Source organism: Dermacentor andersoni, chromosome 7 (genome assembly GCF_023375885.2).
Source record: "Dermacentor andersoni chromosome 7, qqDerAnde1_hic_scaffold, whole genome shotgun sequence".
Lineage (NCBI taxonomy): Eukaryota > Metazoa > Arthropoda > Arachnida > Ixodida > Ixodidae > Dermacentor > Dermacentor andersoni.
Genome location: NC_092820.1, coordinates 17,198,929 through 17,212,913, shown reverse-complemented (window position 1 = coordinate 17,212,913; position 13,985 = coordinate 17,198,929). Strand labels below are relative to the sequence as shown.

Genomic DNA, 13,985 nt, shown 5'->3' with positions numbered 1-13,985 from the left:
TTTAGCCGCAGCATTACTTCATTTCATTGATACTAGCAAAATTTGAGCCGAAATTAATACTAAAACGGCACTTCTCTTACGAAACGCAGTTGCCGTTTCACGCATTGTAGCGCGGACATCTTGGTCTCATTTCAAAGAGCGGTCTTTTTTGTTCAATTTCCCGCCAACGTAGGCTCTATGCAGCCATTGGATTCCTTCAGTTACCGCGCCAAAGAAGGGTCCCAGCGCGCTCTCTTATTCGTTGTTGAATGCACGTGACTTAATTAAGGGCACCATACGATTCGCGGAATTCCTTTCTCGTCGTCTGCTCCCCTCTTCAGTCGGCTGTGCGCCATCCACCATATTACCCTAACATCAGTGTCTGCTGCGCGATGGCCCATTTGGGAAGAAAATTCCACACAAGGAACAAGTTTGGTGGAAGAAAGGTGCGACGTACATTGATTGAGGACTGCAAGAAATGCTCCGCAACCCAGCAAAGCGTCGAAATCGTGGCGCCCGCCGACGCTAACACCGATCCAATCGCTGATAATGCTGATGTAGGCCTAGGCCTAACAAGCCCTTCGCCCTCATCACCTGCCGGAGGTACCGAAGTTAGCGTGCATAACAACATAAAGTTTCTGCAGCCCGCAGAAATATAAGGGGGCAAAAGGAAAACGCAAGAAAACCGCAGCGCCTCTCATGAACTCCCGCGACGGAGAGGAAGCGAGATTTACTAGGTGATAGCACCGATACCGCGGCGCGCCCAGTTGACGGGACTGTGTTTACCGTTGTCAGTTTAGATGCAGTGAACACTATGCTTGCGGTGGCCAATTGCAACATATGTAGTGGGGGCTTAAATATAGTCGGAGAGGAGCGTGAATATGGACTTGCTGTCAAGTTGCTTCTTACGTGGGTGAACTGCGGTGTGGTGTCGTCGAACTGGAGCTCGCCGTGCGTGCGTGGTGCACAAAAAGTGAACCCGTTTGCTGTGAACATTCTCGCCGCTCACGCTATGCAGGCAACTGGAAATCGCCAAACAGCCCTTAATGATGTGTTCTCAATAATGAACATAAGCCGTCACGGACTCCACACGAAGACATGGCAAAGCTACGTCAAGGGAAAGCTGACACCTGCAGCTGATCGCGCGGCCCGCAACCTGACAAGCGAGTGTGCGCGGTCGGTGCGCGATCTTTACACTGAATTGTGCCTTAACAATCCCAGAAACATCGCGGTGTCGTACGATGGATCATGTATGACCCGCGGACATTCCTTGCACATCGGCGTCGGCACTGTGATTGAACTGTTCACTGGTTTTGTTATTGACTATGTTGTCTTGAGCAATTTCTGCGCTGCATGCGAGCGGGGCCCCAAAGAAGATAATCCTTCCTTCGAAGATTGGAAGTCCAGTCACCAGTCACAGTGCCAGAAGAACACTGACAAGAAGTCAGGAGAAATGGAAGGGGAGGCCGCTCTTATTCTTTTCAGGAGGTCTCTCGAACGGCACAACCTTCGCTACACCACTGTGCTCAGTGATGGGCACAGTCGCACGTACCTTGCCTTGCGAGAGAAAAAGGTGTATGGATACATAGAGATTGACAAAGAGGATTGCGTAAATCATGTGCAAAAGCGCATGGGCACAGCTTTGCGCAACCTTGTAACGAAGCACAAAGCACCGGGCTTTCAGAGCCTTGGCGTAAAGGGTCGACTGACAGCAGACCTTATCACAAGGCTGAGCGCGTACTACGGGTGGGCGCTGAAAATGCACAAAGGAGATGTGGATGACATGCACAAGGCAGTGATGGCTACGTACCATCACATCACCTCCAACGACACTGTTGCAAACCATGCACTTTGCCCAACAGGCCCCAACTCCTGGTGCCGTCAAAATGCTGCACAGGTCAGGTGCGAGCTTGTACCGAAACATCCTCGCAACTTGCCTCCTCATGTTTGCCAGGCCTTACTCCCCATATACGAGTGCTTGAGTGATAAAAAACTGCTTGAAAGGTGCCAACGGGGAAAGACCCAAAACAACGAGAGCTTCCACTCGGTGATCTGGTCTCTTGCACCAAAGGAGCGCCATGCCTCTCTCTTCACTGTGGAGGCAGCTGTGGTAGAGGCAGTGCTGAAGTTTAATGCAGGCAACTACAGAGCGTCGGTGCCTATACTCGAAGAGCTGAGCCTCAACCCCAGCAGAGTAAGCAATGACTGCATGAATGAGAAAGATCAGCGGCGAATGAAGGCTTCAGCTTGAAAGCGTGGATCTGTCGAAAACATGAATCGAGCCTTGAAAAAGCGCCACACAGGGAACAGTTCCCAAGCTGACTATCTGCCAGGGGCATACTAGCCTGTTATGGCTGGTATTTCATGATATCCTTGAATAAATGACGTTGTGTGTATGTTTTGCAATTTTCTCAAAACGAGCTTTTCATTCACGCGGCTTATTTGTGGCAACAATATCTCAAGATCTAGGACAGCTAGAGCTGTAATTTTTTTTGTATATAAAGCTAAATGCATAAAGCTTGAAGTGCTGCAAGCAGATTCTTGTTTTTCATTTTACTATAATTTTTGTTCCCCTTTTGTTCTTGTGACATAGTAGCCATGGTGTAAACAATGGATTTGATGAACTGCTAAATTGCTAATTATTGTTGGATTTGAAAACTGCTTGCAGCATTTCACTCCTTAAACATTTAGCTGTCCACTCATGCATTAATTATAGCTTTCTGTTGAGAGTTATTTTACCTATTGTCTCCACAAATAATAGTAGTGTACTTTTAATTACCTCCATAATTACTTGACCTATAAAAAAATAATTGCACTTTTGAAATCAGCTTGAAAAACTGAACAAGTCTATGTATTTTAATTGAATTTGATCTTCCTGGGCACTGCACTTGTGTGTAACAAGCCGCAGCTGTTGGCGTTAAATAATGGCACTGCTATAACAACTGCAAAGAGGGGTCACTGCTGGCAAGCGATATGCGAGCACCGCCGAGGCATCCCTTTGGTGACCCCAAAAGGGGCCTTTTAAATATTGCGAGAAGGCTGCCGTGGCAGCCTGTCAACTTGAGAAATCCAGAACAAACGCTAAGGAGAGATTGCCACAAGCATCTCGCCACATACTTTTCACTGGCTTGTACGAGAAAAGCCTATGTCCATCTGCCGTGCATGCCTTACGCGATGCTTGCTGATATCCTTCTCCAAGGCATCCAAGACCTCCACGTAGTGATGCAGAAGGTTCCTTGAGAAAACGAAGTCCCCGAGGGACTGAATAATGCCGGGCCTCCTGTGATGACATTGTTGAGGCAGCCTGCCCTACCAAGTCATAGCTGCCGTCGTCGCCGTTGCTATCCAATGCGAGCATGTTTGCGACAATCGCCTCACTGGTTAGAAGCACCTAGTTTCCAAATCTGTAGCAGTGCGCTTTCTTTTCACTGGCAAAGTCATGCATTGCCAATTATCAGCGGGCGCATGAGCCATCTTCTGTTTCGGCGGCGAGTCAAACCAACTGTTGGTAAAACGAGGCTGAGAAACCTCAGGGCCAGGAACGATTTCGATGAAACCAACAAAGACAAACACGAGCGATTAAGCCATTTGCAGAACTGCACTGAATGAGAAGCCAGCAAGCAACATGCGAGCAATTGGTGAGCAGCACAGTTGGCGTGGTCCATTCGTGTTTCAGAGGGTGAGGTGGCTTAGAGCTGTGGGTGCAGCCCATTCGTATTCGGAGGGGTGAAAGGGCGACGGGAAAGAGGCACACAGAGATGGCTGGAAAATGAGCGCGTGGCGGCTGTTGAAGCAGCGTTCTATCGTGCAGTGGAGCAAATTTCTCGTTTTCTTTTTTTCTTTTGAAGGATTTCGCATTTCACTACCTTTCGGCTCGGAGAGCCAGGAGCCAGACTTCATCGTTATAAACGATAATGCAGCATCGAGGCATTGTAGTAAGCAGGCTATTTCACTATGGAAAACATACAAAAGTTGACTGTGCAGCAGCTTCTTATTGTTAAAACTTGTATCGTTATAAGTGCGTTCGACTGTAATCAACCATCACTGGCTCATAAAGTGAAACAAGTCCACTGCAACACGTTGCCAGGGTCCTTTCCGAAATTCGAAGCTTATTACAGTAAAACCTCGTTAAGCCGTACCCACTTAAGGACGCGGGTCTTGAAATGGCAGAAAATCACAAAAAAGTCTATTTTTGGAAAAGTGCATTTTCGCTACATTTATACATTCAAGAATCCCTCCGCGAAATCTATAAGCTAAATTTTATTGAAGAATAATAAAAAATTGCGCTTAAGGGGGCCAGGGTGAACGCGAAATCTGCAAAATTTGGTAAAAAATGTTCAAACTTCGCGCCGCCACCATTTACGAACGCGGTGGCCGCCATCTTGCACTTATTTTGAAGCTGTTTTCATTGTGCGCATTTTGCGCCAGTTAAAAATGGCGTCGGTGAAGGGAAACCGACACTATCGCGTCATTTCTGAAGGATGCGTCCGTGCCACCGATTGGCCAAAGCGTGCACACCCCGCCGCGCGCCTCGCTCCTATTGGTCTGGCACTCTTTGGCGCGCGCTCAACCGCTCTCGCGTTTCGTTACGTTTGTTTATCTCTGGTTTCATCGCACCACTGTCTACGTTTGTTCAGCCGCTTGCTTCGCGACGTTTGATAAAGTGCTCATTTCGTTGCCCAGATGGCTGGAAAAGATCGTTGTCTCAAGGCTACTACGCGTCGAGCGGCTGTGGAATGCGCGACGGAAGGCGGTTAGGCCTGTCATACTCGTGGAGTTTCCGGTTACTGGTCCGCCTGGACATTCTACCGGATCGAGTTTCGAGCTGCAAACCGGCACGTCTAGCATCAACACTTCGTCTGCCCACGCCACGCGTGTTGGCACAGATCATGCAGGCACCGTTTCCTTCGCAAGTGAAGAAAGCGAGTGCGCAGCGATCGCCGCCTGGCGTCGCTGCCTGGCATCGCAGTCTGCAATGGAACGAAAGTTCAAGCTGCTGGGTGTCGACACGAGAGAGGACGTCAACAACAGCGGAACTGAATTTGCAATCGTGGATTTATTCGTCGTACAAGAGTTCCTTGGACTCGTGCTGTGTCCTGGGTGCGGCTAGAAAGTGGTGATACTTTCAAGGACCCCGCCAAAGAGTACGGGCTCTCAGCAATGTTCTGACAATGTTCGTCACAATGCAGCGAGAGCAAAGGGAGAGCCTGAACCTAGGCCCCACTACAACTTGCCAGAACATGTGGCAGAAGCAATGCTGCCTGTATATACGCGGCTATCTGAAAAAACCCTGCTCCAGAGATACCAGTGAGGCAAGACACATAATTCGAATGAGAGCCTCCACTCAGTGATTTGGAGTGTTTCAAAGGAGCAGCATGCATCTCTCTCTTTGCCATGCAAGCTGCTGTTGGGGAAGCTGCCCTACGCTTCAACACTGGGAATCTGCTTGCGTCCACTGCAATTCTACAGCAGCTACACAGGAATATTCCTGGCACTGCATCTCAGCGAGCAAAGGAGAAAGACGGTCATCGAAGTGCTAACTCCAGCAAGAAGCGAGAAGCCTCTTTGAGCGCAAGGAAGCTGGCCAAAAAGCGGCATAAAGATAGGATGCATCCAGATTATGCCCTTGGTGAATTTGCTTGAGATTTTATTAGTATGTTCCCAATAAAGATGTCGCAGAATGTTTTTCCTTGATTTCTCAAAACAACAATTCTGACAGACTTCCAATTTTGCAGGTAAAATAGCTTCTGTCCTATTTCAGCTATCAGCATAATTTTTTTTTTGCCAGAAAGAGAAATGTATGCAGTAAGCAATATACACCTTTATAAAGCAGTACACTTCTGAAAAAGTTTTTGTTGAAGTGGTCACATGCTTGACATGTCAAGATGGAATTTTTTTTCTCACAACTTTGGTGAGCTCTAACTCTTGCTCAGATTAGCCTAGAACATTGAATAATACCTTATGACACTCCCTGAATATTCTAGATAGTCTTTATATTCAAATTACTGTGTTAGGGTTTTCTGTTTAGATGCTAATTTTCCTCCAAACAAAGGACCCAGCTTATACAATGCTTTTAGAGTATATCAGAAACTACTTATCCTATGGCAAAATTAATTATATTTTTAGAATCTGCATATTAAAATACACAAAGTGTGAAAATTTCGTTGAGATCTGTCCACAAATAAAAAAGTAGTATTTCAAGTGTACCCTCCCCCTTGAAGGGGGACGCGGCTTTCGCAGCGCGAAAAATGACCGAAAAACCGATTTTTCGAAAATCACATTTTCAGTTTTTATAACCCTTTCTCTACCTGATACCAAAATATCTTCCCTGAAAACCGCTTAGAAGTGCTTTAAAAAAATTTTTGTATCAGCCATGGCGACGAGAAGTTTTGCAGAAATCGCAAAAAGACAGTGTTTTTCAAGCCACGATATCTCTGTAACGGCGCAACTGAGCGCCGCCATCTTGGTCGCAACAGAAAGAGCATTTCTTCATTAAAATCTGACGCCTTCCCGGCCTCCTTCGAGCGAAATCAAACGCAGAAAAAGCAAAAGTTTCGAGGTCACGTGGAGGCTCCTGATTGGCGGCGCACGCCACGTGACAGCGGCGCGCGGCCCCGTTCGTCTCCGGAGCGGTTGCCCCTAGCAACGGCGGGCGAAGTGCCGTGCGTCGTCTGCTATTCCCGCAGGTACGTTCTCCATCGCCCGTGTCGCGAGCCTCTCCATCGTTTCGGTAGCGACTCCGAAGCTCCGTGGCGTAGTTTCGCGTTGGATCTCGGCTGTGATCATGGATCGGCGACGGCAAAAGAAGAAATACAAAACTTCACATCAATTTGGCAGCCATAAGCGAAAGTCTCCGTTGCCCAAAAGTAAAGCGTTGTCAACAGCTTTCAGTGCTGATTCTGCTGATGTTCAGTGCGGCGCGGACAACGTGGACACGCAGCAGCAGTTCCCTTAATGTATGGAAGCCTCGGACCTGCAACCAAGCACCTCGCACGCTGACGTCTCGGACCCGCGCCGACGTCTCGGACCCGCGCCGACGTCTCGGACCCGCGCCGACGTCTCGGACCCGCGCCGACGTCTCGGACCCGCGCCGACGTCTCGGACCCGCGCCGACGTCTCGGACCCGCGCCGACGTCTCGGACCCGCGCCGACGTCTCGGACCCGCGCCGACGTCTCGGACCCGCGCCGACGTCTCGGACCCGCGCCGACGACTCGGACCCGCGCCGACGACTCGGACCCGCGCCGACGACTCGGACCCGCGCCGACGACTCGGACCCGCGCCGACGACTCGGACCCGCGCCGACGACTCGGACCCGCGCCGACGACTCGGACCCGCGCCGACGACTCGGACCCGCGACCAAGCACCTCGCGCGTGGATGAAACGCAGTCGAGGTCAGGCTCACTTGGAACCGCACTACATATCGATAGAAGCTTCTTGTGGGCGAGCCGAGACAATGCAAGCATCACTCAGTTCTGTTTCGGCGACCGAGAGAAAAATGAAGCTCGCAGGTGAGAGTGGAAGTTGTGCCGATGTGGAGCTGGCGGATGAGTTTTTGGTTGTGCAGGTCACAGCATTGAATGCTTTGTACAAGAATGCCTTCTGCCAAGAACGCTCTCATCCGGGACTGACTGTTCATTTGGGAACAAGGCATGGATTGGCTGCACGAATGATACTGACCTGCAATGCCTGCGGCATTGTTGCAAGTGAATGGTCATCGCCGCGAGTAGAGGGTGGTAAGGCTTTTGACGTGAATATGCGTGCAATGCAAGCAATTAAAACCACTGGCAGAGGGGCAACTGCCCTGACTGACTTTTGGTCAGTAATGAATGTTTCACACAGAGGCTTGCACCATAAGACATTCCAAAGACATCTGAAATCAAATTCAGGCCTGCTGGTGAGATGGCTGCGGCAAGTCTCTTTTCTGATGCTGTGGCAGGTGTGCAGAAAGTTTACAGCGAAATGGACCTGGCATTCACAAAAAATGTGACGGTAGTCTACGACAGGACATGGATGAGAAATGGTCATGCATCCCATATTGGTGTGGGCACAATAATTGAATTTTACACTGATCTGGTGCTTGACTGCGTTGTGCTCTCGAACAGATGCCATGGATGCACGCTTGGGGCGAAAGAAAACGATGAATGCTACAGTGAATGGAAAGAGAATCACTTGTGCCAAAAGAACACTGATGCAAACTCAAGCCGAATGGAGGTCGAGGCAGCGTTGATCTTGTTCAGAAGGTCACTGGAAAGGAGTGACCTCCGCTACACATCTATTGTTTGTGATGGGGATAGCCGTACTTTCCAGTCCCTTTGTGAAGACAAGGCTTATGGCTTCATTACATTCAACAAAGAGGACTGTATCAATCACGTGAAAAAGAGGATGGGTACAGCCCTGCGAACACTTGTCTCAAAAAGCAGAAGTAAACCAATCAGAGGGAAGGGTGGCCTGACCCAAGACCTAATCAAAAAGCTAACCAATTAATATGGCATGGCCATACGTAACAATAGTGAAGTATATGATATGCAAAGGGCCATAATGGCAACCTTCTATCATATCATTTCAACAGATAAAGACCCTCATCATGAGCTCTGCCCTCCAGGACCCCTGAGCTGGTGCAGACACCGGGCTGCAGAAGCTGAAGGTAAAGCTCCGCCAGAATACAAGTACAAATTGGCAACACATGTTTCAGCTGCGTTGCTGCCTGTGTATCAATGCCTCTCGGATCCTCAGCTACTCAGCTGTTGCCAAGGCAAGAAGACTCAGAATGCAGCCGAGAGTCTCCACTCTGTCATTTGGTCAATTCTACCAAAAGAGCAAAATGCTTCATTGATCGCAGCGGAGACAGCTGTCAATGAGGCAGTCTGCAAGCACAATGCCGGAACGCTTCGTGCATACAGACAGTTTTGTGCCTCACTTGGCTTGAAGCCAGGAAAGCATTCCCTTCAAAGAGTTGCACAAAAAATGCCCTATGAAAAAAAAGGCATCGAAAAAACATCAGATGAAAGGCCACATGCCCAAGAAGCCCCGCTGTGCTAAGGACACCAAGGAATACAATCCTGGTGCCTTTTAGAAGAGTGGAGGCAAGGCAAAACTTTGACGACCTTTTTCTCAAAACTGTTTTTGCCTTTCTGCTCACTTTGTGGAGCTGATTTCTTTGTTACCGTTTGGCCTATTCTGATTCTGTTTTTTTTTTTGTCTTGTTCCGTGGGCTACAGTGCAGGTCGTGACATTCTTGCTTTTAGGCCTTAACATTTTATAAATTTATGATGTGGCTATTCGTTCACCCCGAAAGTGTGCTTGATACGAAAGTAACATAAAAAAAATGACACTCCAAAAAATTTGTGTTGGAAAAAAAAAAAGCAAGAATGTCACGACCTTCAGCATGCATTTAGCTATGCAGTCAGTACTTAACAAGCCTTCTATCACGTTTTTTAAGTTCCCCAGGCTCTCCAGAAAGTTCGAGGTTGAAACATTCTGCTGAATCAAATTTAATAAAATGTTCTCAAGATATAACTCTAAAACTTTTATGGAAGTATCAGGGAGACATTCTAAACATTTGTGCCAATTTTCATCAAAATCCATGAAGAAATAAGGAAGTTGATTTTCAAAGCCATGCCCCCCCTTAAACGAGTGAACACGATCAGTAGTCGAGCGGAGGAAGGTGGTGGGAAGGGGCGGTGGCCTCTCCGCCTATATAGTTTTCTCACATCAGCTCTGCCATCCCCCTATTTAGATTTTTTCATACAACCCGGTTATAACAATTATTTGTTTGAACAATGGAATTCTTGTGGCACTTGAATATTGTTATAAGTGGGTTCAACTGCCTTAGTCAAGATACCATGAACTGGTTTGCCTGGATGAACTCGCATTCGCAGCTGTAGTCCACCACTTCAAGTCATCGTTTACACGCCATGGAATTTCTGACGAAGCGGTTTCCGACAATGGCTCGCAGTTTTCATTGACCAGGTCTTCCCTCTTCGCTCAAGATTACGGTTTCAAGCATAGTACATCGAGCCCTCACTATCCATAAAGTAATGGACTTGCTGAGGCTGCGGTAAAAATATTGAATTCCATGACGAAGACGAAAGACCCTTACCTCACGCTTTTAGTTTACAGGTCGGCTCCTTTGAAAAATGGGTATAGCCCTGCGGAACTACTCATGGGTTGTCAGCTAAGAACCAAGCTTCCTCTTAGTTCCACCGAGCTAACACCCCAACAGTTGGATCAAGAGAAGCTCCAGAACTTCGAAGGATGCTCTGCTGAAACAGCTTTATTAACTCTTAAAGAAAGTGTTCTACAAAACATTGAAAATAATCGTATAACTCTCGGTCTTTTCTTAGATTATAGTAGGGCATTCGATTCACTTAACCATAACATACTTATACTAAAACTCTCGGACTACAGGGTTCGTGGTAAGCAGCTTGAACTCTTCCGTTCGTACTTAGCCAACAGGACTCAGTGTGTGTACATTGGCAATTACCATTCATCTCCCCTCCATATAAAATGTGGTGTGCCCCAAGGCAGTATTTAGGTCCTCGTTTGTTTAACGCATATATAAATGATATTGTCCATATTAACACAAGCTCAAAATTTATCATATACTATGCGGATGATGCCACTATCATACTCTCTGGAACTGATGAAGCCAATCTAGCGTCAAAATGTAATCACTTCCTTGAGAAGCTCGTATTTTGGTCACATTCTAACTGCCTCAAAATTAACCCAGCTAAAACCAAGGTTCTTTTCTTCCGTGCAAAAAATAAAGTAATTAATTTAGAACAGGATATATACTGCGACGGGCACAGGATTGAAATAATCAATGAATATAACATTCTCGGAGTAACATTTAGCTCAAATCTCACATGAGATTTGCATATTGACAACTTGTGCAAAAAACTTTCAATGACCACAGGAGCTCTATTGCATTGCTTTGCAATTCTCCCAGTGGAAGCAAAAAAACATTTATTTTGCATTGTTCGCTTCCCATATTAATTACTGTAGTCTCGTATGGTTGACCACTACAAAAAGGAATATTATGAGGATTTGTTTATTACAAAAAGTTGTTCACAGTATCGCAAATATTGATTATTTAGCTTCCACAGGATATTATTTTAGGTTGTACATCATTATGAAAATGCAGCATATGTATGAATTTTGTGTTTTGCATTCATTCTGTGTGTCTTCACCCACTTTTAAAAACTTTATTAACACAATAGCACAGCTTCAGCAATATACCAATGTTCGTACACATTGTCTTGACTTTTGGATAATACCACGTTTCCGCACTTTTTACAAACTGCAGTCTTTGAAATATAATCTTCTGTTAATCGTCAATAAATACAAAAATATAGTGAAGCCCACACTAGCATTACCTCATCAGCTCTTTTTTTGAAAACATAATACCTACCACTATTGTCAGGAAGCTACATACATTAGTAATTCTTTCTTTTTTTAACAGAAGCTAAATCCTCCTGTGTCTGCTTGTATTTCACATTGTAGTGTTTTAGAATGTAATAACTTTTCCTGATGTATTATATGTGTTTGTGAGTATGCATACGTGAATTGATATATATATATATATAATCTATATATATATATATATATATATAATGTTATTCTCCCCTTTTTTCATTATATCGACTTTTTAATATTTCTTTCTTCTGTATAAAAAGCATTTTTTTTTTCATTTATAGCAATATATCTAGTATTGTGTACAGTCGAACCCGACTATATCGAACCCGTTTACATCGAATTAATCTGTATATCGAACAATTTCTGGTCACGGTATAGTTACAATGAGTATATATAGCAAAAATTACGCTTACATCGAACAAATATTGCAGTGACTCCCGATATATCGAACGTCAAGCGGCGCAAAAGTGCCCCCAGAAGTTGGCTTTCCCTCGCGGTAGCGGGGAAACCCGGCGGCGCGGCTCCATCGTACCGCTCTCCCTACCGTGACCGCGCTGCCTCGGGCTGTTCGGGCGAGCCGTCGACACTCCCCCTGTCGCGCGTGGAGTCTATTAGGCCACATCCTCCCTCTTTCTCTATCATCTTTCACTTCCCATTCCCTCTCCCCTGACGACGCTTCGCCGTGCTCCCTCACGGGTTGCAGAATCAAGCGTCCTTCCTTTCTTTAGATCACTATCTATTGACACTCCCCAGCAAAAAATGATCCTGGCCCGCCTCAGCGCTTGCTCAGACAGCCAATCAGATGCTCTTGTGCTCTCTTGGTGCAAGATGGCGAAAGTGCGAGTTGTCCGGCTGCTTCTCTGGTTTATCGCGTTTGCGTCTTGTGGGCCTTCTCCCGCAGTGTTGCCATGATGAAGCGGCAGAATACGCCTTTCGTCGTGCAGCTCGAAATCATAAATCGCGTCGAACGCGATGAGAAGTTGGATGTCCCCGCAGCGTGCAAGATTCCGAGGAGCACTCTCGGCACGATTAGGGCTAAAGTGGCCAGACTCGCAACCCGGTGCCATGGCGCCCGACACGTTTGCACGGCCGTGTACGAGGGGTTCTTCATACGTTCCGGTTTCCGCGTGCTCGGTGATGACTGTAAATTTTGATGAATGCAACGAAGCCGTTGCCGGTGTTGCCGAAGTTTGGAGCGAGCTGTCAAAATTTCCGGGACATTCGAATCAACTGTGGACGAGTCTGTGAGTGCAGATGATGGTGTCGCGACCACGGTAGAGCCCGGAAACGAAGACTACATCGCCGACATCGTACCGAGCACAAATGAAAGTAGGCACACTGAGGAAAGCAACTACGGTCCTTTGCCCACATCCTCCGAAGCGATTGGTGCACTCGCATTAGTCCGGTGCTTCTGTGCGAATGCAGAAGGTTGCGGCCTCAGCTGCTCCGACTCCTTAGACAACGTGGGGAAGTGCGTGCGTCGCAGGCGGCGAAATTGCCCAAGCAGAAGAAAATGCAGGACTAATTTATGCGAAACTAAGCTAGTTTCTTCAATAAAGTGATTTTATAAATGGTATGTGCTTTTATGACATCCAATTATTTAGCAGGCTTATATCGAACTATACTCTATATCGAACTGATGGGTGTTTTTTTGCGAGTTCGATATAGCCGGGTTTGACTGTATTCTTATTCATATAGTGTATTCTTATTCTGATAAACTGTTATGTTTTTGTTTAACGGTTCGACATACATGTCGAGGTCAAGCCCTGCCTTGAATATGGTGTCCGGGTCCCTGTCAAGCTGCAGACCGCAGCTTTTAGCCCTGTCAACCACAAAACTTGTTTTGGATATAAAGAAATTTGAATTTGAACAACACCGGAAATGTCAAAGGAAAGGCTTCGAAAGACGTCATGGAGTCCGCGACCTGCCGGCACTTTTCTACGGAGACGGTGTCTTGACAGACCTCAAGGGCAAAACGACAGTAGAAACTCCAGCCGATAAGCCTTGGTCTTACTGGGTTAACACTGACACTGGGGCTATACGCAGGAATAGGACCCAGCTAGTTCAGTATCTCCCTGCTAACGCCAACGCAGAAAGTGCCAGTATCCCGCATGCATACCAGAAATGGGAAGGGCATGAAACTGCCTGCTGCAGCAAACTTTGCATGCTTTATTGTGGAGATGTAGATGCTGCCATCTAGTGAAAGCGGGGTGCGATAGTTCGCCGAGACATCGCGTGAACGGCGATCTGGCAGCGTGTGCTTCTTTTCAGGCAGAACACAGCCGAGAGACTGTTACACGTGTGGTTGTGTGACCCGTCATTTGGCCGTCTCGCTCTTCCCTCATGGCTACAACAGCTGCTACAAGAAGCCAAGTTTTGCAGTCATTCTGTTAGGGCTGTTTCCGTGCCCACTGTTAGCCTCCTGTTGGTACTGTTAGCCCCAAAAGGGCCATTGCAGGAGTGGTAACACAGAACATGAGATAAACTATTTGTCACTTTCATGTAAAACGCAAATTAATCTAACTAAAGCATAAACACAGCACTATAGACAAATAGTGCACGTGTGTTGCATATATTAGGCAGTAGAATT

General features: G+C 46.8%; 1 protein-coding gene and 1 pseudogene across 3 annotated transcripts in view; both read left to right on the top strand.

Moving 5' to 3' along the window:
• The window catches only part of MED17 (mediator complex subunit 17), a 197,805-nt gene that overhangs the window by 104,550 nt on the left and 79,270 nt on the right, over positions 1–13,985 (top strand). The window lies entirely within an intron of this gene.
• On the top strand, positions 6,757–11,290 carry LOC140219443 (uncharacterized; annotated as a pseudogene).